Below are 27701 nucleotides of genomic sequence, written 5' to 3' on the forward strand. Positions count from 1 at the left end.
AAAGCACTTTCCAGCCCAGTTGAAAAAAAAGACCCCATCAAAGTGAAAACAGGGCCTTCCTAGATTGAAAACCATTATATGAGACCTATTTAGGGAAGGTGCAAGTATCCCCCTGCTTCTGCACTTAAGAGCCAAATTTGACTTGTTCTTAAACTTGGAAAATGTAAGTGGTGCTTCAGTGTGAATATTCCTGTTCTAGGGCTTCATCTATATTACCAAAGCTACTGATTCCACCCAGTGAGTAACTGGGAAATAATTTGCAGTCACAACAGAGTACTTGGCTAATGCCTGGGGGAGTCATAATAGGGATTCCTCTAAGAGGCAGCCGGGCAGAAGCTATGTCAGTGAGCAGAGAGCCTGACTAGGCCCAAGGAGGCAACAAGCAGAGCACCCAGAAAGAGAGTGATTCCAGAGAACTGAGAGACCATGAAGATGGGAAAAGACATTCTGTTCTGTGAATTGCACTTTTGTATATTTGTTTTCTAAAATGTCTCAAATGTGGTTACAAGCCTGGACAACCAGTTCACTGAAGGCTATGTTTTCCTACGTGCAGGGGTAGGTGGCACTTAATGCCAAGGGAAGGATGATATTCCTCTAAAATAACCAGGGAAATTGTCTCTTCAGTAGAAGGCTTACTACATAATTGAAATAACATTGGTTACAAATGTTAGTGGATGAGTACACACTAAGTAGGCAACTAGTGAGCACAGCACGCAAATTCTCTCCTTTCACTGTGGACTGTCATACCATTTTATTTGATGCTCAATACAACCTCATGAGGAAGAGGAAATTAAGGTTCTTAGGGTTCAGTAACTTGCTAAAGATAACACAGCTATGTGGCAGTGCTACAACTGAACCCAGATGCAAAACCAATACTCTTCAACCTTTTTCTCATAACCCCTCAAATAGGAAGTTAGGAACATAATAGGAAATTCTATGGTGATAGTCAAGTTCATGATGGAAACAAAACTATGTTATGGGATTCCTTTCCCTTTGCTATTAACAAGAATTTTTTTCTAATGTTCTAAGAAGGCATTTGCTCATTTAGCTTGGGGAAAGGAAAACAGGTCCTATTCTGTGGTATTAATTTCTTTAAAAATTTATTTAAAAAATGATCAATAAGCACAACTTATAATGACTATTTGACTTTTAGATCATTTTTCTTTGCTTAACCCTGGATAGAAGAATCAATCCAAAAGAAAAGGTGAAAAAAGCGAAATTCATCAAGAACCAACAGCAACTTAATTTAGTATGGTTTCCATTAGAGTATAAAACACTAATTGCCCACTTTTAAATTTAAGTACAGGGAACAGAATATTTTTTCATAAGAACAAATAACATGAAATACTTTTAGTTCATTATGAAGGCTGGACAAGTATAAGATGTGGTAGAAAAAATATCTGGAAAAGGACAGAGCTAAGAGACTCCATCCCTGACAAGCTGGTAGGAGCTATGCTCTATTTTCAGTTCTGGATTACTTGGCTGCATGAAACTGGACAAACAATAGAGAGTTAGAAACTACAGAAAATAATAAGAAGTTTTCTACTCTGAGAGCTTCATATCAATGAGGAAATGAAGCCTCACCCATAGTAAATGACTTGCCAACCATCAAACAAATAGCAGAGAACTAGGGCTGACCCATGCTTCACTCATTTAACTTCTAGGTGCCTCAGTTGCCTAGTCTGTAAAATGATGGAATATGAATAGGAAGCAACCTGATATCATGGAAGGACCACTTGACTTGGAGATCAATATCCTGGATTTAAGCTCCCTTCTCCAACACACCCACCTTAGGCAAATCCATATCTCTTATTCAGTTTTCACAAATTCTAAATTTGAAATCAAAATTTCTATCCAAGCTATATCACAGAGATGTTGAGAGAAACTAATAAGATAATGTACAGGCAAGAACATTTGAAAACAGTGGAACACTTCAGAGGAGCAAAGGAATTCCAATAATGGGGATGATGATAAGTCCTCTTGCTTTCAAATTCTAGTTGGAAGGGAGAGCTTGCATTTGGAAAAGTGAAAGAAGTTACATTGGTAGAATGAGGGACACATTATGGATACTCTTAAAGGATGAAATGTGAGTTTAGATGGCTTTTTAAAGATAGAGTACAATTGGTAAGATTGTCAAATAAAATATAGGATGTCCACTTAAATTTGAATTTCAGATAAACAACAGATCATTTGTTTGTATAAGTATGTCCCAAATATTGCATTGGACAAACTTGTGCTAACGAATTATCTGTCGTTTATCTGAAATTTAAATTTGACTGGGTGTACTCTATTTTTTTTAACTAAATCAGGCAATGCTAACAAATGAGGGAATTCTTTGAAGGGTAGCAAGTGACATATGAAAGCAATGGTTCAGGACTATTATAGGAATATGGGGATCAAGAAGGACTGGAAGCAAGGAGACTATTCTGGTTTGGGTTCCCCTAAAAAATGAGCCTAAGAAAGGATTTAAGGGCAGTAATTTATATGAGAGGTGAGGCCAGGAAACCTAGTAAGGAAGGGAGAAAAGTGAAAGCCACTCTAAGGGTACATTATGTAATTCACTGCTGTAGGCAGCGAGGACTGGATTCCACTGGTTTTAGTGAAAAACCTACCAATGACTTCTCAGAGGAATGATACAGCATTTATCCAACAGCTCCCAGCCCCCTACCAATTAAGGGTTTCCCCTAGGGTGTTGTTACTCCCAGGAGAGGAAATCCTGGGGCAAAATACCTCTAAAACTGAAATCAGTCAAAGGGAGAAATAAAGTTTAAAACCCGTTTATAGTTTACAAACTTCGGTCTGGGGGCCATCTCTCTCCTGCTCTAGCAGAAGCAAGCGAAACCTCCCCCCAACTTCTCAGGTTCAGATAAGCCCTCGGTTGCCCAGGTAATTATCCACTGATATGGAGATGAACTATTTGTCTCCACCCCTTAGGAACGCCTGTTGATATGGAGATGCACAAAAGCCACAGGAGAGATTCTGGAAATACTATAATTTTACCCACAGGGCACCCCTCCAGAAATCTTGCCTTACAATCTACTTGTTCCCCCTCTTCAGCAATGGTCCCTGGGTGAGAAAACTGGAGCATTGTGACCAGACTAATGACATACAATAGCAACAGCAATAAAATCATGATAATCCTCAAGTTGGAGGATTCAGCTAAATTCAGACTACTATGCAGATTAAGTCCATAGCTCGCTCATTCCAGCAGGCAGGCAGTAGCTGAAGAGGTAGGGGGTTCAGAGCAATTATCACATGGCAGCCACAGCAAGGGGGTGCATCCAGGCCACAAGGACTGTAGAAGAAAATAACCTTAAGGGTGATAAGATACATGTTTTAATGACACCAGCATAGGCAAATCTGGCCCATCAGGTAGGATACATGCAAGAGAGTGGTCTTGTGCTAAAACAGTGGCAGGAATGGGATCTCATCCTGGTCTAGTATACCACATCTCCACCCCCCTCCCTGTGGGAGATACAGATGTGTCGATATATAGGACTATGGAGGTACATGCACTGGCCATAAAGATAAAACAAAATGTCCCTGTAAGATGCTCTTACCTCCTGGACATTTTGGGTGCACTACCATGACCTTTGGGGGCCATTCAGCTGTTACTTCAGGAATACACATGACGCCAGCTTCCAGGCCTTTCCCCCAAGTTGCCAGAAGGGCCAGCCATGGCTGGTCCGTACGTCAAAATGTCCAGGGCCACGTCCATTCAACAGAGTCTCCAGGGTTTAATGCAGTAGGGGCTGGCAGCAGGATGTTGCTCTGCTGGCCATATCTGGGCTTTAATAACTCCTCTTTGGTTTGCACATACAGTTGTATAGGAGAGGCAGCAATGTGTGTTAGTGTGTCCATGACGCTCAAGGCTCCTTTTGAGGGCTTCTCATTCAAACGCTGTAGCACTGTCCATAAGCACTGTCCGCTGGTGTCTGACTTCAGACCAGATTTCAACAAACCACTGTATCTCTCTAACATGCCTGCCCCAGTAGGGTTATATGGTACATGAAACTTCCACTTTATTGCTAATTGCTGTACCCATCCTTAAAATGCATGTCCAGTAAAGTGGGTGCCTTGATCACTCTCAATCACCTGTGGCTGGCAAGGCCCCTTTCGGTGGTTTGCTGATCTGCATGATGTGCAGGAAAAGCAACCAACAGGCCAGTAGCCATGTCCACACAAGTCATAGCATACCAAAATCCTTCTGATATGGCCAGAGGCCCAATATACTCTATCTGCCACCTGACAAGGGTATCAGCGCCTTTACTATTGTCCCATGATGCTGCAGGACTCAGTGTAAGTCCCTCTTAGAGCACACAAGGCAGTCCTTCTGGGCTCTTCTGACTTCTTCAAAGGTCAGTGGCAAGCCCCACTGATGAGCTACAGCCCACATTGTCTTTTGCCCTGCATGCAACAAACGCTAGTGTAGCCATTGGGCCACATCAGAGGCAGGCTTTCCTTCTAGCCAGCCCACCTGGGCCAATGTGTCTGCTTTATCATTCCCTGGGGATGCCAAAGGCAAATGGCCAGTCACATGATATACAGTAAGTCTTAGTTTGACCAGAGGCCCATAGGTCTTGCCTCCAAAGGGGCGGGTGACCAACCATCCAGTTGGCATGGTACCATGTCAGTAGCCACAGGGTCAAGCCCTGATAGACAGCCCAGCTGTCAGTATAGATAACTATAGGGGAGGACTCCTGGGCTATCATGAGCCATACTGCCTGCAACTCAGCCCATTGGCCGCCCTTCCCCTCTCTGTCCTCCTTCCATATTGTCTCAGTCTTAGGATGGAAAGCCACAGCCCTCCACCTCAGGGACTGCCCATGACTGGAGCCATCTGTATACCAAGCATCTTCAGGTACAGGGGCTTTTCCCTCCTGATAAGGACTCTTGGCTACCAATGGCTCAAAAGCAAGTTCTTCCTGGCTTCCACTGGTATAGGTCACTGGCCCCAATAAGTGTTGGAGTTTTCCACTTAAGGGGCTAGTTGAGAGGACGCTATGCTGCTCTAAATATGTGCCCTATTTGGCCAGTGTAGGTGTCTGTGCCATGCCACTCCATGGCCTTTGGGTCCAGTCTTGCACCCACCTCATGATAGAATAGGTGGTTATTACCTTGGTTGGAGCTGTTCTGGCGATGGGCTCCATAGCCAGGAAAACATGGTACACAGCAGCCAGTTGCTTCTCTATCAAGGTGTACTGGACCTCTGCTCATTTCCATAGTTGTGACCAGAATCCAATAGGTTGGTGTATCCATTCAAGCCGCTGCCAAAGACCCCATCCATAACCATCTTCAGTTACATGAACATCTAGCTCACAGGGCCTTGATGAGTCCATTACACTCAAGGGCTGTATGGCTTGACTGCTCACTTAGCAGCATAAAAGCACCTACACATGTCTCATCCCAGTCCCATCTGATGCCCTTTCATACCAACTGGTATAAGGGCTTCAGAATTTGTGCCAAGTGTGGGATAAACACTCCCTAGTAGTCCAAAAGACCCCAAAACTCTTGTAATACTGCCACAGTGGTAGGGGTGGGAAAAGCCTGGACCTTGTCTATGACTGCTTCTGGGATAACTTTAGTTTTCCCCAACCAGACAACCCGCAAGAATTTTACAGACAAACCAGATTCCTGAACCTTGGTGCTTTTCACAGCCCATCCTTTCTCCTGTGGATGTTCCAGCAGTCTAGGAACCAGCCCTTCTAAATCTGCAAGAGAATCAGATGGGAGCATAATACCAGTATAGTGATACATCTGCACCATTTGCGGTTTCTTCCATGTGGCCAAGTCCTGGGCTATAAGTCTGTGACAGATGGTGGGACTGTGGAATTATCCCTGTGGAAGGACAGTGAATGTCCACTGCTGGCCTTCCCTCATGAAGGCAAACTGTTCCCGACTTTCCTGTGCTATGTCAATAGAGAAGAAAGCATTAGCAAGGTCTACTACATAATGATATGTTCCCACCTCACGGCTGAGGGTGTGCAGAATGGCTGCTATAGAGGGGACGGCAGCATGCAAAGGGGGTGTGACATTATTCAATTCCCTAGTCCACGGTCATATTCCAGGAGCCACCTGGCTTTTCCACTGGCCACACTGGGGAATTAAAAGGGCTATGAGTGGGCTTTATGATGCCCACTTTCTTCAACTCCTGTAAAGTTTCTCCAATTTCCTTGGGCACCCCAGGCAATTTACATTGCTTAGTATTTGTCACCCACTGAGGTACAGGCAGAGTTACAGGTGGGTGCTTAGCATGTGCCCTCGCAACTGCCTTTACCACACGTACCCTCAGTCTGAACTCACCTGCAGTGGTCTGCAAGCACAGGCCTGCAGGATATCTACCCCCCAAATATATTCATGGATGGGAGAAATGTACCCGATATACTCCTTTGGGGATAAACACCCTATCCCCAATGGGATTTGGGCTTTCTTCACTCTAATTGCCTTACCCCCATAGCCATCTATCACAGCAGGGGTCCCAGGAAAATACTCAGGGTTGCCATGAATTAAAGAACACTCAGCTCCTGTGTCCACCAGCACCAGAACACGTTGTACATTCACAGGGGACCAATGAATTGCTAATTCTACATGTGGCCTCTGGTCCCCCCAACATCCCCCAAGGTGGGGACCTTGACACCCACCCTCAGTCAAACCGTGATGCCCTATCGTCTTCCTGTGGGGGTGAGGGCTCGGGCAAATCCTGAGTACTGTCTCCCATGAAGTTTTGCAGGAACACAGGCCGGACACGAGGCCTTGACCCTGGTTTCCGTGTCCTGGACCTCAGTGGCTGGAAGTGCTGCTCTGGCTTTAATTGGTGCCACAGTTCTAACAAGATTCTATTGGGCTGCCCACCGAGTTTTTCTTTCACTACCCTGGCCTTTATCTAATCAACCTTCATCTGGGTCCTCAAGACTTTCAAGGGGCCCTTTGCACCTCTCCTATCAGTCGTAGCCCATACTTCCTTCCGTGCCCTTATTGTTTCAACCTCCCCCAGATCTGCTAACACACGAGTAGCCTCACTTATGGGTTTCCCTATGTGGGGGCAAGAGTGTTCACTAGGGACCCAAAGAGAGATGTGGGAGCTGTATGCAGCACCAGATTTCTCATTCTTATGGTGAACACCTCCTCATCAAGGCCCTAGGGGTCCATATTATAGAAGATATTTTTCATATCCAATTCCTACAATACCTGTTGGAGCTCTACATATGTTTCCCAACTAGTGGGTAAATATGGCAAATCACCTTGATTAGGCCAAACTGCCCTGATGGCAGTACTCGGCCATTCCAGAAATGTCTGATTCCCTGAGGTGTAATAGGCACTTTGCAACCACTGCCAGAGGGAAGGGTGAGTCATCAGGGGAGTGAGTCTACTCATCTCAGTACCCAACATAACAACGTACTCCACCCCCATATCCCAGAGATGTAAAAGCCATGTAGGCAGAGATTCTGATGGCCTCTGCCTATACCTGACCCTCATGTCCACCAGCTCATCCTGGGTACAAGGGCGGAGCATGGAGTGCTCCACAACCTGGGGAGGGGGCTGCTCCTCCCCCTGAAGAGCCCGTGGTTGTTTCATTTTTATTTTCTTAATTACAGCTGGATGGGCCTTTAATACACAAGAGGCTGGTGCCTCCGATGGTGGCCTTGGCAGCAGATCAGCCCATGGCCCTGCCTCCTCATCTTCTCCCCATGGCTTCTCCACCATCTCTGGGGCTGAAGGCACCACTCTTTCCTCCCCTCCCCTACAGCCTCCTGCAGTGCGGCTTTTCCTGCCACCTCCCTACTAGCTGCTGCTAAGGAATCTTCCAGGAGTGTGTGATCCGTTTTCTCAATAACTGTCTCTCTTCCTTAAGGGCATCCCATAGGTCATTGCCCAGCTTCTCCAAGCGATGCCGAAGTGTGTCTCTCCTGCCAAAGTCCCTCTCTCTCCTCAATAACCCTCTCTTTCTCCTCGATAACATTTTCCACTCTCTCAAGAAAAAGAGACCCTATAAAGCCAGCTGCTACATGGCCACTCAGGGCCTCTAAGCAGTCTTCTAACTCATGGAGGGCTAATTCTGCAGCTTCCGATGTCTCCACCCTTCCCCAGTTCTGGGGAAGGCCCCACCACTGTAGGAGGTACTTTACTCTAGACCAATTCCCCACTAGGAGCTCCCCAACTGGAAGCCCCACAGATAGGGGGACGATAACAGGTGAAACTCTACCCTCTGCCACTGCATCCACTGGGGCCTCCCAAGTATCCACAGCAGGGGGTTCTGGGCATCTCCCCACTATCTCTAGGGGAAGCCCTCCCAAAGGTTGCACCCATTTAGACAGATTTCGGGTCAGAGGTCCTTCTGACTACTGCCAGATATAACTCTAGGGGGAGGAAATCACTCTAAAACTGAAATCAGTCAAAGGGAGAAATAAAGTTTAAAGCCAGTTTATTGCTTACAAACTGCGGTCCGGGGGCCATCTCTTTCCTGCTCCAGCAGAAGCAAGCAAACCCCACCAATCTCTCAGGTTCAGATAAGCCCCCAGTTGCCCAGGTAATTACCCATTGATATGGAGATGAACTACCTTTCTCCATCCCTTAGGAATGCCTGTTGATATGGAGATGCACTAAAGCCAGGTGAGAGATTCTGGAAATGCTACAATTTTACCCACAGGGGTGAAGGGTATCAGAATATTCCACCCCAAAATATTCCACTTTGGCATAATTATTTTGAGCTGAAGGTCATTGAAAAACAGCAGATACAGAAAAAAGCCCTCTACCCTCCCCCTATTTGTCTAAAAGCATGGCATAAATTTCCTTCTGTGAAGGTGTTCTCCCTCCCCTCTTTCATAATAGGAGGGACAGAACTACTCTTAATCACTGGAGATGACTAGATTCTTATTCCAAAAACAACATCAAGAGGAATCTGCATAATAAACCTTACTAAATAACCCTTATCTTCCATTCATTTTCGCCATGTATTTACCTTCCCACAATTTATTGCCCCTAGAAACTCAAAACCTTTTGTTTTGTCTTGTTACTTCTCCACAAATATATTGCCCTTTGTTAAAATGGTACATAAGCCTCCAGGTCTGACTTCATTCTCTGTGAGACCACCATATCATGTAAAATTATTAACATCAAATAAAACTTGTGTGACTTTTCTCCTATCAATCTGCCTTTGTCAATTTAATTTGCAGGGCCCTGGGCACTGAATTAAGAGGGTAGAAGAAGAAGTTTTTTCCACCCTTACACATCTGGGCTGCATATCACTTTGGGATGAGCAGTTTCCAAAAGCTTCAGAGGAAGTCAGAGGCAGTAAAGCTTGGAGCAGCTCAGAGCACTTGGAGTGAGATGTGTTGGCAGTAGTCTGATCCTACACTAACTATCCAGCACAGTTGCAGCTGAAGTAAGAGGAGGATGGAGAGGATGTGATGCAAGATGCCCCAAACATCTACAGAGACTAAAAGGAGGCCACTGATGCAGTGCAGAAGTGATGAAATCTTGGACTAGGATAAGTTGTTCATTTGTTCCAAAAATACTTATTGAATACCTAGTATATGGTAAGCATGTTCTAAACACTAGGAATCCAAAGAAGAATGATATTGTTCCTGCTTTCAAGGAACTTTCAGTCTAGTATGGAAAAAAGTAAAAAAATAAATACAGTAATTAGAATGTAGTATTATCACAGAGATATATTTAGAATATTATCAAAATAAATGCAAGTGCTCAGAAAAAGAGAGCAAAAACCAGAAGTAAAGAGATTTTAAAGGGTAAAGAGATTTTAATTAGTCAAATCAGGTAAATGAATTCATCTCCCCTGTCTCTCACATCCAGCCTCCAAATGTGAATACAACAGTGCTGAAGAATATTAAACAGCCTGGGGAAATTTAAATGACCGATTACATAAAGTGAGTAGTTTGCAAAAAGGATTTTGAATGAGGTTGACTGAGAAATGATAAAAATCAAGAGAACTAGGAGGTTAGGAAGATGGGTTTGTTTTATAGTGAATGACAGTGAGTTATTTCTAGACCATATTAATTTGGAAGTGGTTAGGACCTGCAAAGACATCTAGGAGGTCCTTGAAGATTAAGGGTTGATGTTTGGTTTAAAGGCCAGGGTTGGAAATCATCTGAGAATTGGTAGGCTTGGAGGAAATTGAGAGCCATGGGCAGGGCATGCTCAAGAAGGGAAATATTGATGAAAGAATCAAGTCGATGCCAAGGATAGTGCCTCAGATAGCATCTATGACTAGAGATCAAGAGGAGAAAGAGGTGACATAGGGACAGAAGACAAAAGGGTCAGAGGTGTGCAGCAAGCCAAGAGAGGAGTTTCAAGAGGGGGACTGGCTGACATGGAAGTCAAGCAGATGAGCTGGTCATTCAGTAAACAGGAAACTGATTTGGTCATATGAAACACAAATGAATGATAGCTTAGTTATAATGTACAGACATTTATGGGCAATTCAATTATTAGCCTTTGGAAATCAAGCAAAATGAAGTTAAATGAAGGCAAAGATAGCAAATATACATGACTGCTATCCCTAGCATAAGCCAAAGCCTACCAGAAGTTGGACAGGTCCAGGGAGTCTTAGGGACATATGTTTTTTCTGGGCCTGGGACAGGTGTGTGTTCTTTGAGTGGTCCCAATAAGCACGTGTGGTGGGCACTCTCATGCTTCTATCCAGAAGATCCTCACAACTAGTCAGGCAACTGTACATTATATTATTCTATTTTAAATGTACCTCTATCAGCCCCCTCAAATATGCCTCAGTTGTCCAGCTAACATTAAAATACTGGGAGTTAAAGCAGATCTCTTATGAAAAGTATACCAACTACATTCTAATACATTGTAATACACTTCAATGGATGAAGAACTTCCTGCCCCAGAGGCTGAGAGTGCCACCTGAAGACAGCTTTCAATTGCCCCCTCAGGGATTGCCTTAGCTGCTGAAAGCCACTAGGCCCCAGGTCATGGCCTTCTGAGGGGAATGCATTTCAATGGCTAATGGAGAGTGGAGTATAAAGGCCTGGCTATCTAAGCACAATTAGTACCTTGCTATGAGGCCTCTCTTGGCTATCATTGCCTATCTCACAGCTTCACTTCCTCTGCTCAGTTCTGCTTCTGTTAACTCCCCTCCACAAGGCACTGCTTAAGAAACCTCCTGTGAAGTAAACTGCCTCTCTGAATCTGCTTCCAAGGGAAACCACCCTGTGACATCTTGCAATCTGCCTTTATCAGTTAAGCACCTACAAGTAAGTGACAACTCCATCTCAGCTGTCTTAAGTGATAAAAAAATATTGTTATCTCACATTACCTTCAGTCCTGACATGGGGTTGTTTCAAGCTTAGTTAATCCCATGACTCACTAAAACCTTAAGTCCCAAGTCTCTCTCTTTCTGTTCTGTCATTCTCAGCATGGTGGAATTGTATCTCAGCCTAGCATTCCTCACAGATACAGGATGGCAGGCATCACATGTCCATGTGAAAATGTCCAGCAAAAGGAAGAGGACTGATACTTCCCAGGTGAATCTTTTTTAAGAGCAAGACACCCTATCTTAGAAGCCTTTTCATTGACCTCCTTTCAGTCACTTGCCAGAACTGGGGCTCACACCTCCCTCCAAACCAATCACTGGCAGGGGAATGGGATGGCTATGATTTGCAGAAACCAATCAAAATTTTCTCCTGGATCTTTTGAGGGATGGATATACCCATGAAAAGAAACAGGGTAACTACAGTACCACACCCTAGAATGTGTTTATTCAGCATTTTACTTCCAAGCAACTAATTTTATAAAACTTAAAATCTAGGTTAGGTAGCTGGAGGGAACTGTTATTTTTATATAAATCACCTGGATGGGCCTTCTGTGAATCTTCTTGCAAGGACAATGAAATTACTTTTTTTGCCAGAGGTTAAGAAATGCACTGTTGTTCTCTAACCAGCAGTGAGCTTACCATGCATTAGATATACATGCATTTTCACCAGAGCCTGAGTTCACTGGAAAGCCCCAGTCCCTGACACTCTGTACCAAGGTTAGTGATTTTGGAAGGAGGAGTTAAGAAGCACATTTTAAATTAAGCCAGTCAGACAAATACTATATGATTTCACTTATATAAGGTACCTAGAATAATCAAACTCATAGAGAAGAAATTAAATGGTGGTTTCCAGAGTCTGGGTGGGGGTGGGTAGGGGTGGGAAATAGAAATGTATTACCTATATTTATTAGTTTTGGTTTTAGAAGAAGAAAAAGTTCTGGAGATGGATAGTGTTGATGGTTCCACAACAATGTGAATGTAACTAATGGCACTGAACTCTACACTTAAAAATGGTTAAAACAGTAAATTTTTTCTTATGTATATTTTACCACAAACTTCAATCATAATATAAAGTAGTCATAGGGATGAAAGTACAGCATAGAGAATATGGTCAATAGTTCTGTAACATAATTTCTATGTTGACAGATACGTAATTACACTAGTTGGAGTGAGGGTTTAATAATGTAGATAACTGTTGAATCACTGTTATATACTTGAAACCAATATAGTATTGTATATCAACTATACTTTAATAAAAAAAGGCACCATAAAGAAAGCATATTTTCAGAACACCTGTGGGAAGAAAACCCAACAGCTGGGGTATAGAAAAAATTTTTTTTTACTAGAAAAGCCTTAATCACCTCAATAAACACCTACCACAAGCATATTTCAATGTATTATATTTAGAAAATGGCTTTGAGTACTTTAAATGATTGTGGCTATTAGCTCATCATGAAGCAAAATTAATTCTAAAGAGAGGTTTGATTTAAAATAGTTAATTATTCCTAAATAAAGTTCCATTATTTTAATAATAGATTCCAACCATCCTATTCAGAAGACAAGATGAGTGGCTACTTATCTTATTTAAATCACATATTTATGTCCATATTCATGTTATTTTCTTAATTAGGTGAAAATAATAAACTGTGTTGAGGCAAAAAAATTATCAAAATTGGATGAACATATTAACATATTTTAATAGCTTGACTGGGAATTTTATAAATTTCACCCCTAACCAAAGTATGTCACTATAAATAAATTTCAACTTAACTCCAGTTCAGAAAATAATATTCCACTGACATATTTTTAGCTACCTAAAGCTAAAAAGGGATGTCCATCTATTGATGTAGAGCAAATTTTTGCACTAGGGAGAGGTTGCATTAGGTAATTCGTAAGGGCTTTTTCAACTCCATGATTCTGTGATATGCTTTGAAATTGACTTCTGGAGAGACAGTGATGTCAGGAAAATGACAGTATAGGAATTTCTAGTGCTCATCCCCTCCCACAAACAACAATTTGAACAATTCTCTGCACATGAAAATAACTTCACAAAAGCTAAGGATTCCAGGTGAGGGTTTAGAGCACCTGAGTGAAGCAAAGAAATAATAAAAGACACATTGAGGAGGCAAGGAAAGATAGATTCAGATGACCCAGTGACCCTTCCCCCAAGCCCAAGCAGCCCAGTATCGAGAAAGACACCCTCCCCATAGAAGAAGGAGAATGAAGGGAACACCCAGCTTCACTGGGAAACCCAGCACCAGCTGACCCCAACAACAGGCCAATTCCTGTGATACTAGGTGGCTCGCACTGAACTTCCACAAACTTAGACCTTAGACCCACCCAGACGTCTGATGGCTTCAGCAGCCCCAGACAACTTCTATGAAACCTGGTTCCCAGGGAGCTCCCACAAACCTGGCTCCCAGTGCACCCTAGTACAAGCCATTTCCCATGGCACCAAGCTCCAAGAGAGTTCCCATGAATCCAGAATCTGGGCACATTCCAGCACCAGCCTGCTCCCAAGGCCCTGGGTGTTTTCTGTGACCCCAGGATCTGAAATAGCCCCCACAAATCCAGTCTCCCTACTTGGCTCAACATCAGACCAACTACTACAAACCCAGTCTTTCATCCCATCCCAGCATGAGGCCAGCCCCTACTCCAGACCTAGAGTCCAGACTAGCTCCTGGAGACCCAGGTTTATAGGTGGCCCCCATGAACCCAACCTCCAGGCCAGCTATATGGAATCAGACTCCTGAACCATCCCAGTACTAGACTGGCCCCCAGGGACCAAGATGCTGGGCCTACCCCAGTGGTCCCCAGTGCTTGGCTGACTCCTGTGGACCCAGGATCCAGATATGCCCACACAGACCCAGGTCCCAAGCCCATTAACATGGACTCAAGTCTTAGGCCCATCCCACTGAACCCAGCTCTAAGCTCTTCACCTGCTGACCCGGGCATCAGACCTGCCCACCCAAGGACTCCAACAGCAAACCTACCCACAGACACCACCAGACAGCCTCCATGGAATCTTTGGATGGGCTAAATGGTGAAGGGCTTTGCTGAAGCCAGTCTGTAAAGATTAGAAGAGGTGCCCACTTCTTCAAATGGGCAGACACCAACAAAAGGTCACAATGACATGAATAATCAAGGAAACATGATACCACCAAAGGAAACAAACTCCATTGACTGATCCTAAAGAAATAGAGATCCATGAAATGACAAGGAATTCTTAATAATCCTCTTGGGTAAAGTAGGGAAAAAAAGATAGTGGTGTAGGAAGGCAAGGTTAAAACCATCTCCCAAAATCACATAGAACATGAAAACACAGCAAGTACAACTAGGCCTGAAATCAATCTGAAGACTGCAGAACTGACCACCTACATCTGGGGAAGAAGAGAAGACCCTACAGAAAAGGATAAAGTCACAAAGCCATGATCCAGTGGGATTCAAGCCCTCCCCCTACCCCAGCCCACAGGCAGGAGGAAGAAGAATGGAGCTGGGAGGTAGTAGAAGCCCAGGACCCTGAACACTTGGTCCTGGAAATCTGCTCTTGGAACACAAGCCCACAATGCATGGTGCCCTGGTGAGTGGTGGGCTGGACAACAGAGATGGGTGGAACACTTGGGGAGGCTGAGATCCCAGCTGCACATTGAGAACAAGCATGATCTACCAGACCCTCTGAGAAAGAAAGCAGAAGGGACAGTGTGAAAGCCTTCCTAGCAGTGAGAAGGGTGCTTGGAGGGGCAAGGATTGCAGAGGACTCTATTCAGGAGAAAGGTCAGGTGGAAAATACCTTCCCAGACAACCTTAAGCCCATCAGGTTGGGAGCCCTCAGGAGCTTCAGACACTCCATTCCCCTCAAAGGCAACAGCCAAGAGTCTCCTCGCAGTGACACATGGCCTGTCAGCTGACAGTGAAATCAAAAATTACATCCAGGTAGGCAGTGGGAGAACCCACAGCCTGCTCAACCCTATTTTGGGCCAGCTGGGAACTACATGCAGGAACCAGCCCTAGGAGCTCTTTCCTCCTGGTAGGCACTGGTCCCACTCACCTGTGCCTGCACCATTGCGGCAGGCCCAGACAGAAGATACAGAGAGTAGTGTCCCCACTTCAGTGATCAGTTGAAAGCCCACACAGCCTACCTGAAATCAGAACACCGTGAACAAGGCAGAACCATTGCACACACCCACTTCACACAAACCACTGGGACTTCCACTGAGGAAACGGACCTCTAGGCACTAGAGAGCACCTGCTAAACAAATCTTTTATCCCATAGGAAACACTAAAAAAAAAAAAAAAAGAAGAGACAGAGGAATTGGGTCCAAACAAAAATTCACGAAAAACGCCAGAAAGAGGGCTTAGTGAAATGGAAATCATCAATCTCCTTGATAAAGATTTCAAATTAAAGTCATAATCATGCTCATGGAGCTACTGAAAAATGTTCAAGATCTCAGGGAAGACTTCAACAAAGAGATAGAAAATTAGAAAAAAAACAGTACCTGAAAGGAAACATACAATAGAAGCATTTAAAAGTAGATTAGATGAAGTAGAGGAGACAGTAGATGAAATCAAAATTAGAGAACAGGAAAACAAGCTGAAGAACAGAAAGAAAAAAAGGACTTCTAGGAATGAAATACTAAGAGAGCTGTGCAACCAATCCAAATGGAACAATATTTGCATTATAGGGGTATCTGAAGGAGAAGAGAGACAAAGGGATAGAAAGTGTATTTGAGGAAATAATTGTTGAAAACTTCCCCAATCTGGGGAAGGAAATAGTCACTCAGGTCATGGAAGTGCAGAGATCTCCCAACAAAAGGAACCCTAGGAAGGCAACACCAAGACATATAATAATAAAAATGGCAAAGATCAAGGAGACGGAGAGAGTACTGAAAGCAGCCAGAGAGAAAGAAAATATCACTTATAAAGGAAACTCCATGAGGCTTTCAGCAGACTTCTCAGCAGAAACCTTATAGGCCAGATGGGAGTGGTATGATATATTTAATGCAATAAAACGGAAGTTGCCTCAACCAAGAATACTCCACCCAGAAAGATTATCATTTAAATTTGAAGCAGGGATTAAACAATTTCCAGATAGACAAAAGTTGAGGGTCTTCATTACCACCAAACCATTTCTACACGATCTCTTAAATGGACTACTCTAGATGGAAATGCTCCTAAGGCTTAATAGCTGTCACCAGAGAAAATAAACCCACAGTAAAGGTAGTAGACCAATTAATTACTAAGCAAATATGAAATTAAATCAGCTACTCAAAAAGTTTGTCAAGGGATACACAAAGAGTACAGAATATGACACTTAGTATATGAAAAGTGGAGGAGTAAGAATAAGAAGGGGAGAGAAAAAAATAACCTTTACATTGGTGTTTAAAATAGAAAAATAAGCAATTTAAGATAGACTGTTAGATGGTAAGGAAGCTATCATTGAACCTCTGGTAACCACAAATCTAAAGCCTACATTGGCAATAAGTACATATCTATCGATAATCACCCTAAATGTAAGTGGACTGAATGCAACAATCAAAACAGAGTTGAGTTGCAGAATGGATAAGAAACAAGACCCATCTATATGCTGCCTACAAGAGACTCACTTCAAACCATAGACATACAAAGACTAAAAGTGAAGGGATGTGGAAAAAGATATTTCATGCAACTAATAGGGAGAAAAAATAGGGAGTTGCAGTACTTGTATCAGACAAAATAGACTTCAAAACAAAGAGAGTAACAAGAGACAAAGAAGGATAGTACATAGTGAAAAAAGGGTCAATCCAACAAGAGGATATAATATTATAAACATCTATGCACCTAAATATGTGAAACAAATACTAACAGAATTAAAGGGGGAAATAGATTGCAACACATTCATTTTAGGAGATCTTAACACATCACTCATATCAAAAGACATATCAACCAGATATAAAATAAGTAAGGAGACAGAGGCACTGAACAATACATTAGAATAGATGGACCTAACAGACATCTACAGAACACTGCACTCAAAAGAAGCAGGATGCACATACTTCTCAAGTGTACATGGAACAATTTCCAGAGTAGTTTACATACTAGGCCATAAAAAGAGCCTTAATAAGTTCAAAAAGATTGAATTTGTGCCAAATAACTTCTCAGACCACAAAGGTATGAAACTAGAAATAAATTACACAGAGAAAATGAAAAAGCCCACAAACACATGGAGGCTTAAGAATGTGCTCCTAAATAATCAATGGATTAATGACCAAACAAAAACAGATATCAAGCAATATATGGAGACAAATGACCACAATAACTCAAAGCCGCAAAATCTGTGGGATGGGCTGAAGGTAGTTCTAAGAGGAAAGTATATAGCAATGCAGGCTTACCTCAAGAAAGAACAACAATCTCAAATGAACAGTCTAAAGTCACAATCAATGAAACTAGAAAAAGAAAAAATGAGGCCCAAAATCAGTAGAAGAAGGGACATAATAAAGATCAGAGCAGAAATAAATGAAATTGAGAAGAATAAAACAATAGAAAGAATCAATGAAACCAGGAGCTGATACTTTGAGAAAATTAACAAAATAGATAAACCCCTAGCTAGACTTATCAAGAGAAAAAAGAGAGTGGACACACATAAACAGAATCAGAAATGGGAAAGGAAAAGTCACAATGGACACCACAGAAATACAAAGTATTGTTAGAGAATACTATGAAAAATTATATGCCAACAAATTGGGTAACCTTGATGAAATGGACAACTTTCTAAAAAATACAACCTTCTAAGACTGACTCAGGAAGAAACAAAAAATCTGAACAGACCAATTACCAGCAATGAAATTGAACTGGTAATAAAAAACTACTTAAGAACAAAACCCTATCCCAGATGGCTTCACCACTGAATTTTATCAAAAGAAGAGCTAACACCCATCCTCCTTAAAATATTCCAAGAAGTAGAAGAGGAAGGAATACTTCCAAACTCATTCTATGTTGCCAGCATCACTCTAATACCAAAACAAGACAAAGACAACACAAAAAAAAGAAAATTACAGACCAATATCCCTGATGAACATACATGTAAAAATACTCAAAAAGAAAATTAGCAAACCAATTCAAAAATACATCAAAAAGATTACCCATCAGGACCAAGTGGGATTTATTCCAGTGATGCAAGGATGGTAAAATATTAAAAAATCAATCAACATCATACAACACATCAACAAAAAGGACAAAAACCACATGATCATCTCAGTAGACACCTAAAAAGCATTTGACAAAATTCAACATCCAGTCATGCTAAAATTCTCAACAAAATGGGTATAGAGGGTATGTACCTCTACATAATAAAGGCCATATACAAAAAAAACTACAGCCAACATCATACTTAACAGTGAAAAGCTGTTAAGTTCGGGAACAAGACAAGGATGCCCACTCTCATCACTTTTATTCAACATAGTACTGGAGGTCTTAGCCAAAGCAATCAGACACACTAAGAAATAAAAGGCATCCAGATTGGTAAGGAAGAAGTTAAACTGTCACTGTTTGCAGTCAACAAGATATTATACATAGAAAACCCTAAAGACTCCACCAAAAAACTGCTAGAACTAATAGCTAAATTCAGTAAAGTTGCAGGATACAAAATTAATACACAGAAATCTGTTACATTCCTATATACTAACAATGAATTAGAAGAAAGAGAAATCAGGAAAACAATTCCATTTACAATTGCATCAAAAAGAATAAAATACCTAGGAATAAACCTTACCAGGAGGTGAAAGACCTATACTCTGAAAACTACAAGATACTCATGAGAGAAATTAAAGAAGACACCAATAAATGAAAATACATCCAGTGCTCATGGATAGGAAGAATTAATATTATCAAAATGGCCATCCTGCCTAAAGCAATCTACAGATTCAATCCAATCCCTATCAAAATACCAACAGCATTCTTCAATGAACTAGAACAAATAGTTCTAAAATTCATATGGAACCACAAAAGACCCCAAAAGGCCAAAGCAATCCTGAGAAGGAAGAACAAAGCTGCTGTGATTACACTCTCTAACTCCAAGCTCTATTACAAAATCATAGTAATCAAGACAATTTGGTACTGGCACAAGAACAGACCCATAGATCAATGGAGCAGAACAGAGAGTGCAGATATAAACCCACGCATATATGGTCAATTAATATACGGTAAAGGAGCCATGAATATACATGGGGAAAAAACAGCCTCTTCAACAACTGGTGTTGGAAAAACTGGACACCTACATGCAAGAGAATGAAACTGGATTATTTTCTTACTCCATACACAAAAGTAAACTCAAAATGGATCAAAGACCTAAATGTAAGTCATTAAACCATAAACCTCATAGAAGGAAACATACGCAAAAATTCTCTTGAATATAAACAAGAGAAACTTTTTCCTGAACATATCTCCTTGGGCAAGGGAAACAAAATAAAAAATGAACAAGTGGGACTATATCAAACTAAAAACCTTCTGTACAGCAAAGGACACCATCAACAGAACAAAAAGGCATCCTACAGTATGGGGGAATACATTAGTAAATGACTTGTCCAATAAGGGGTTAACAGCCAAAATATATAAAGAACTCACATGCCTCAACACCCCCTTAAAAAAAATAACCTAATCAAAAAATGGGCAGAGGATCTGAACAGACACTTCTCCAAAGAAAAAATTCAGATGGCCAATGGGCACATGAAAAGATGCTCTACATCACTAATTACTAGGGAAAAGAAAATTAAAACCACAATGAGATATCACCTCATACTAGTTAGGATGGCCAGCATCCAAAAGACAAGAAACGACAAATGCTGGTGAGGATGTGGAGAAGGGGGAACCCTTCTGCATTGTGGGTGGGAATGTAAATTAGTTCAACCATTGTGGAAAGCAGTATGGAGGTTCCTCAAAAAACTCAAAATAGAAATACCATTTGATCCAGGAATTCCACTCCTAGGAATTTGCCCAAAGAAAACAAGACCCCTGATTCAAAAAGACATATCCACTCTATGTTTATTGCAGCTCTATTTACAATAGCCAAGATATGGAAGCAACCTAAGTGTCCCTCAGTACATGAATGGATAAAGAAGAGTTGGTACATGTACACAATGGAATATTATTCAGCCATAGAAAGAAAAGAAATCCTACCATTTGCAACAATATAGTTGGAGCTAGAGGGTATTATGCTTAGTGAAATAAGCCAGGTGGAGAAAGACAAGTACCAAATGACTTCAATCATTTGTGGAGTGTAAAAACAAAGCAAAACAGAATGAACAAAATTGCAACAGACTCACAGACTCTGGAAGGGACCAGTGATTAAAAAAGGGAAGGGGGTGGGGAGGATGGGTGGGGAGGGAGGGAGAAGGGGATTAAGGGTCACTATAATTTGCAATCACAATATAGGTAGGTCATGGGGAAGGTAGTACAATATGGAGAAGACAAGTAATGACTCTATAACATCTTACTATGCTGATGGACAGTGACTGCAATGGGGGTGGTGAGGACTTGATAATATGGGTGAATGTTGAAACAATAAAGTTATGCATGTGAAACCTTCACACAATTGTATATCAATGAGACTTTTTAATTTATTTTTATTTTTTATTATTTTATCATTAATATAAAATTACATGAGCAACATTATGGTTACTAGACTCCTCCCATTATCAATTCCCCACCACATATCCTATTACAGTCACTGTCCATCAGTACAGTAAGATGCTATAGAATCACTACTTGTCTTCTCTGTGCTATACTGCCTTCCCCGTGCACCCTCCTACATTATGTGTGCTAATCATAATGCCCCCTTTTCCCCTTATCCCTCCCTTCCCACCCATCCTCCCCAGTCCCTTTCCCTTTGGTAACTGTTAGTCCATTCTTGGGTTCTGTGAGTCTGCTGCTATTTTGTTCCTTCAGTTTTTTCTTTGTTCTTATACTCCACAGATGGATGAAATAATTTGATACTTGTCTTTCTCCACCTGGCTTATTTCACTGAGCATAAAACCCTCTAGCTCCATCCATGTTGGTGCAAATAATAGGATTTGTTTTCTTCTTATGGCTGAGTAATATTCCATTGTGTATATGTACCACATCCTCTTTATCCATTCATCTACTGATAGGCACTTAGGTTGCTTCCATTTCTTGGCTATTGTAAATAGTGCTGTGATAAACATAGGGGTGCATCTGTCTTTTTCAAACTGGGCTGCTGCATTCTTAGGGTAAATTTATCAATGAGACTTTAATAAAAAATTAATCATAATGTTTTAAAGAAAATCAGTGAACTACAGGAATACACAACTAAATAAAATTAAGAAAACAATGCATAAATGAAATTAGTTCGATAAAGAAATAGAAAGCATTAAAACAAACCAAACAGAAATACTGGAGTTGAAGAATATAATGACCCTTTTCTTACACCACTCATAAAAATAAACTTAAAATGGGTTAATGTGTTAAATGTAAGACCCACACCTATAAAAGTACTTGAAGAAAATCTAGGGAAAAGCTTCTTGACATTGGTCTTGGCAATGGTTTATTTTATATGACACCAAAAGCACAAGCAACAAAAGCAAAAATCAACAAATTGCACTACATCAAAGTAAAAACATCTTCTTCATAGTGAAAAGAAAAATCAACCAAATGATCAGGAGACCTGCAGTATAGGAGAAAATATTTGCAAACCATCTATCTGATAAGGGGTTAACATCTGAAATATGTAAGGAACTCATACAATTCAATGGCAAAAAACAATGTGATTTTAAAAATGGCAGAAGACTTGCATAGACATTTTTCCAAAGAAGACACAGAAATAGGCAACAGGTACATGAAAAGATACTCAACATCACTAATCATCAGGAAAGTGTACATCAAAACTATATTTAAATCTTATTTTATACCTTTAGAATGGCTATTACCAAAAAATCAAGTAATAAATGTTGGTGAGGATGTGGAGAAGAGGCAACACTTGGGCACTCTTGATAGGGATGTACATTGGTGCAGCCACTATGGGAAACAGTGTGGAGGTTCCTTAAAAAAATTGAAAAATAGAACTACCTTATAATTCAACAATTCCACACCTGGTTATATATTGAAAGGAAATGAAAACACTATGTCAAAGAAATATATGCACCCCCATGTTCATAGCATCATTACTTATATTAGTGAGGACATCGGAAACAACCTAAGTGTTCACTGATGGATGGATGAAGAAGGATAAAAAGTTTTTTTGTGTGTGTGTATATGTGTGTGTGTGTGTGTGTGTGTGTGTATATATATATATATAACTCATCCATGAAAAAGAAGGAAATTCTGCAATTTATGACCTCATGGATGGATCTTGAGGGCATTACGCTAAGTAATAAGTCAGACAGAGACTGTGCTTAACGTTATGCTTCTAACATGATGTCACTGAACGCAGAGTAGGGGGGGAAAGATGTACAAAATTGGCTCTCAAAGCACTGGCTCTAGCAAATTACCAATAAACCATCTTATTTGCTCATGGATAGGGCTAACCAGCTCTTGTTAATGGCCAAAGTTCTAAGATAAAAAATGTTCTAAGCCAGGTTTGCAGATAGCATGGTGAGTAGGTAGGTAGAACATTTATTTATAATAAAATGTGCTGTGGTTAATTTGGTTCTGTAACAGTGAATGTTGTACAGTGTAGTATTCCTATTATATTGATGAAAAAAGCTGTTACAGTGTGCTAAAGGAAAATTAAAGACTGAATAAAGACAGGCCTCAATGATGGAAAATTTTTGTCATCTGACCCAAATAGTGGAATTTGGCAGTCTGATGTTAGGTTTGCAGCTAAATCAATCAGGATAAGCCATCTTTGTTGTAGACAGAAATCTTCTCTTTTTTTTCTTACTTTTTTTACTTAGTTACAAACAGTAATGTAAGATAGTCCATTTTTTCTACTATTACATATAGACAGATTTCACAAAGTGAGAAATAAAATATTTTATTTTGTTCTTAAATAAAGAAAGAAAATGACTTTTTTTTAGCACTGAGTAAGTAGAGATCTACATTTGAAGGAAATTTCAACATAATTATGGTTCTTACTAATAAATTAGTATTTCTCACATAGTCTATAAATTAAGAGTATACTATTGTGGGGCCAAATACCCCTATTAAAGTGATCTTTACTACTTCTTTTCATTATCCCTATTAAACTCATAAAATCTAACAGGAGGACAGATGCTGTTCAGTATTTTGGAAATGCAAGAATGAAATAAATGCTTGGGGACTGTCTAAGGCAATTTTTCTTGCAATAAAGAGAAACACCTTCAGACTACCTGAACCATGATCAGTATAGCAGGTTCTATTGGTGCCCATCTATATCCTTTTAGTACTCAGTGTTCCTGTTAATGGTGTCTTACTTCAAGCACATTGGATTATCTGCCTGAGAGTTTTCCTCTGGCAAAAGGGGCATGCCTAGCCCATAGAAAGTGCAGGCCAAAAGTGCCAAAGAATCAACAGTTCTGGGAGCAGTCATCCACCAATGATGATTTGGAGTGGTGAATAAATATCTCAGCTTCCTTTCCCCTTGGGAAGATGACTGAGCTGTCCTTCATTCAGGCTCCCACGGGTCCCCAGCATGATTGAACAAGAATATGTTCATGAACATATCTGTATTTGCTTCCTTCCCCACCCTGTCTCAGTTCCCCACTCCCTTATGGGTGCTTCCTGGGATCACATCCCAATACCTGCACTGAAATTTTTGTCCTAAGGTCTGCTGCAAGAAGCACTTAAACTAGGATAATCAGAAAGGGAGAAATTATCTCATAGGAATCAAAGAAAAGGTACTGGAATGACAGTCTCAGGGCAGGTGAGTTTGGCATTGGTATCTCATGAGTATTTGCTATGAGGAATTACATAAAACATACTTCTTTTCTCTCCCTTCCAAACTAATTTCTCACCTTCTGTAGATCTTTTATCAACTTTGGAGCTCCTACTTATTCATAAATTTGAATCATTCATAATGTTGACTCACTCATGGCCTATTATGACCACCCCACTTCTCTCTACTTCATGAATTTTCAGTTTCAGTCTTCCTTATTAATCATAAGAGTGTAATCTCATTTTTTTCAATTCAAATGGTAGAGAGAGAAAATCTAATATATTCAATCTTTGAGCAGAGCTAATTACAATAGATTAGTGATACACAGTTAGGCATCGTCCAATCCAGGACACTTATATGAGAGTGAAAGAGACACTGTTAATAATTAAGCCAGGACAATAAGTACAAACCAGGACTGTTCTGGGCAAATTGGAAAGTATGTTCACCTGGGCATATGACTAGTCAATTTATACTGGGTTCCCTAAGATTGTTCAGTGATTGTCAAATAAGCCATACTTTTATGTGTGTTCAGGGGGCACGGGGTGGTGACTGGCACATGATTGTCCATTAAAGAGACTAATGACTTTCAAAGGGAATGAAAACATGGTCATTACTAACTTACAGAACATTCATACCATAGGACTATAAGGACCATTAGGGATTACCAGTGATCCTCGTACCAAACTTTAGAGACCACCTAAACAATCCACTCTTTGATGTATTATCAGGGTACATTCTAAGGCTGAAGATAACTTGGTCCTGAATTCAACTATTGCTTATTTCATAAAGATGCAAAGCCATTTGATAAAATATCAGTCCTCAACAGAACATTTCAAATCAGTATTGATGAAGTTGGAGCATGGAAGCCTGTTGTATCCAGTCAGCATTAGGATTGTCTAAAATGAATAATCTTGGGAGCCACTGATGTCTCCAGTTGACAATGTTGGTTGGGATATAATTGAAATTAAAACATTCAGAAGTGTATTCATGGCTGTCTCAGATACAATGAATGGGAAGGGAAGTTCCTGATATTACCAAGGGAGGAAATGGCTTTTTTAGTGTCTCAGATCTCTGAAAATTAAAGAGAAGTCTGTCCAACCATTGTTCTGCATCAATATATTATAAAAGATTTGTCTTTCTAGGTTGATCTTGTAAATACAGTTTTTACAGTTATTTCAGTAAGATTGCAAGAAAGGTGTATTCCTTTCTTTGGAGTTTCAGATAGACAAGATAACTAAGTTTTTTTTTCTATTATAGGATAACAAAAGATAAAAGCTTTCAGCAACTTTTTGGGTATGTTGAGCAGTGACTAGATGAGGTAGCAGTCCTAGAAGTCCTAGGCTCAAGTTTCACTTCAGCTATTTTGTCTTTAAATATGTTTCTTCATCTGAGAAATGAGCAGATTGAGCTAGATCAGACTTTGCAATGGGGCTCTGCTGGCCTATAGAGTTCCATGTATCCACATGGGTATCTTGGATAGGAGAGGAATGAGGAAGGAGTAAAGATTCCCTTTTGTGTCTCAAGCAGTAAAAAATTTCAGGTTTCCAAACATGTTTCAACAAGATGATAGGTTTCATGTCCTCCATGTTCATGATTTCAGTAACCCTCCTGAAGCAGATAACATCTAAATTTTTATCTCCAAATCAGATGCTACCTCTGCACATCCAATTACCTACTCACCTTCACTAAATGGATGTTCTAAAGCCTCTTAAATTCAACATGCTCAAGACTGAATTCTTGATCTCCCACTATCAAATGGCTTCTTGCTATATTCCTTATCTTAGTGGCATCAGTATCCTTCCAATTGTGCAATCCTCAAAACTAGGTGTTATCCTAGACATCTATTTCCTTACTTCAATTCATCCTCACTCTCTTATTCTGTGAATTTGACTTTTTAATATCCCTTGAATGGTTCACTTCTCTCCATTTACCCTGCAACCAACCTTGTTCAATCTGCTGTCATCTCTTGCATGGATCATGGCAACAGTTTTCTAACTGGTCTCTCTGTTTCTTTTCTGAACCTTCACCATCTCTCAATTCATTCATTCTCTATATTTAAATCAGATTAATCTTTTTAAAGCTAAATGTGACCTTGCTACTTTCTTTATTGAAATCTTTCAGGAGGTCACCATTGTCTTTAGGATAAAAACCAAACTCCTTCACATGGCCTACAAACCCTTGCAAATCTGGTCTTTTTCTGCCTCTTTCTCTAGCCCCATCTCATCTCACATTCTCTCCTTTGTGCTTCAGGTTCATGTACAAGTCATGGTATCTTTTGACACAGAAACTTTGCATTTGTTCTCTTCATTTGAAGTACTCATTCTGCTTCATCGCATCTCCAAGCCTCTTGCCTGGTTAGTTCTTATTCATCATTTAGATGAAGTTAAAGGGTTGGTTCCTCAGGGAAACTACATTATCCTCATTTTGGGGTGCGATTCCTATTATTTGTATTTTTATAACCATATTCCTTCCCTTCTTCACATTCAGACAACTCATTTGTATGATTATTTAATTAATGAATGAATTCTCCAGTAGTTATAACTGTGAGAATGTCTATGGTGGATTGTATTTTCCAAAGATGGTTTCAGTAATATCTACTATCCCACATGGTTTTCTATAATGTGACCCTGTTACTCCCATCAAGAGGTGGAGTTTAATTCCTCTCCTTTTGAATTGGGGCAGGCCTATAATTGCTCTGGCTAAAAGACTACATCAGAAGTGACACTGTATGACTTTCAAGGCCAAAGCATAAAAGGTAATGCAACTTCTTCCTTGTTCATTGGAACACTTGCACTTTGAACCTTGAGCACCATGTAAGAAGTCCAACTACCCTGAGGCTCTTGTGCTAAGAAGCCAAGTCACATGGTTTCATACAGGTAGAGGCCACATACAGGTGTTTCAATTGACGGTTCTAGGCTTTGCATCATTCCAGCCAGATGCCAGACATATGAGTAAAAAAGCCTTTGATTATTCTAATCTATAGCTGTCTATTTGCCTCCAGCCATTGAGACTTCTGAGGTCCTAGACATCATGAAGCAAAGAGAAGCTACTGCTGCCCTTCTCCTGTCAGAATTCCTGACCCACAGAACCCATGAGCATAATAAAATGGTTGCTTTAAGCTGGTGAATTTTGAGTAATTTGTTACTCAGCAAGAGTAAATGAAACAAGAGTCATGTCTGTCTTTTTACAGAGGTGTCCCAATTGCCTAACAGAACATTAGTGGTGCCTAGTAGGTCCTCAATGTATATTTATGGAAATAATGGATAAATGCTCATGCCTTTGCTTAAGTTATTCTCCCAACATCTTGCAGAAAGTTCTTTTCCCTCTTCTCTTATGAAATCACATGCAGTGTTCAGTGGCCAATCATGGAACTTTTAGCCAACACTTTTAGTGAGTTCTATATAAAACTATACATAACATAAAATCTCATGAAAAGCAATGAGTCATCAAACTGCAACAGTTTTACAAATTCTTTGTTTAACTGAGCTCTCTTCAAGTTTATTACAATTATTGTTGCATCTTTATTTACTAACCAGTTTCTTTACCTGACTATCTATCTCTTTATCCCCATCA

At 40.6% G+C, this 27701-nt stretch overlaps 1 long non-coding RNA gene across 1 annotated transcript in view; it reads left to right on the forward strand.

The window, feature by feature from the left end:
* Nucleotides 1-318: 318 nt before the first annotated feature.
* Nucleotides 319-27701, forward strand: part of LOC118926239 (uncharacterized) — a 42245-nt gene continuing 14862 nt past the window's right edge. Inside the window, exons 1-2 of the long non-coding RNA XR_005030378.2 lie at nt 319-454; nt 11390-11498. This is a non-coding gene — a long non-coding RNA (uncharacterized LOC118926239). The remainder of the gene's footprint in view (nt 455-11389; nt 11499-27701) is intronic.

Source organism: Manis pentadactyla, chromosome X (assembly GCF_030020395.1).
Source record: "Manis pentadactyla isolate mManPen7 chromosome X, mManPen7.hap1, whole genome shotgun sequence".
Lineage (NCBI taxonomy): Eukaryota > Metazoa > Chordata > Mammalia > Pholidota > Manidae > Manis > Manis pentadactyla.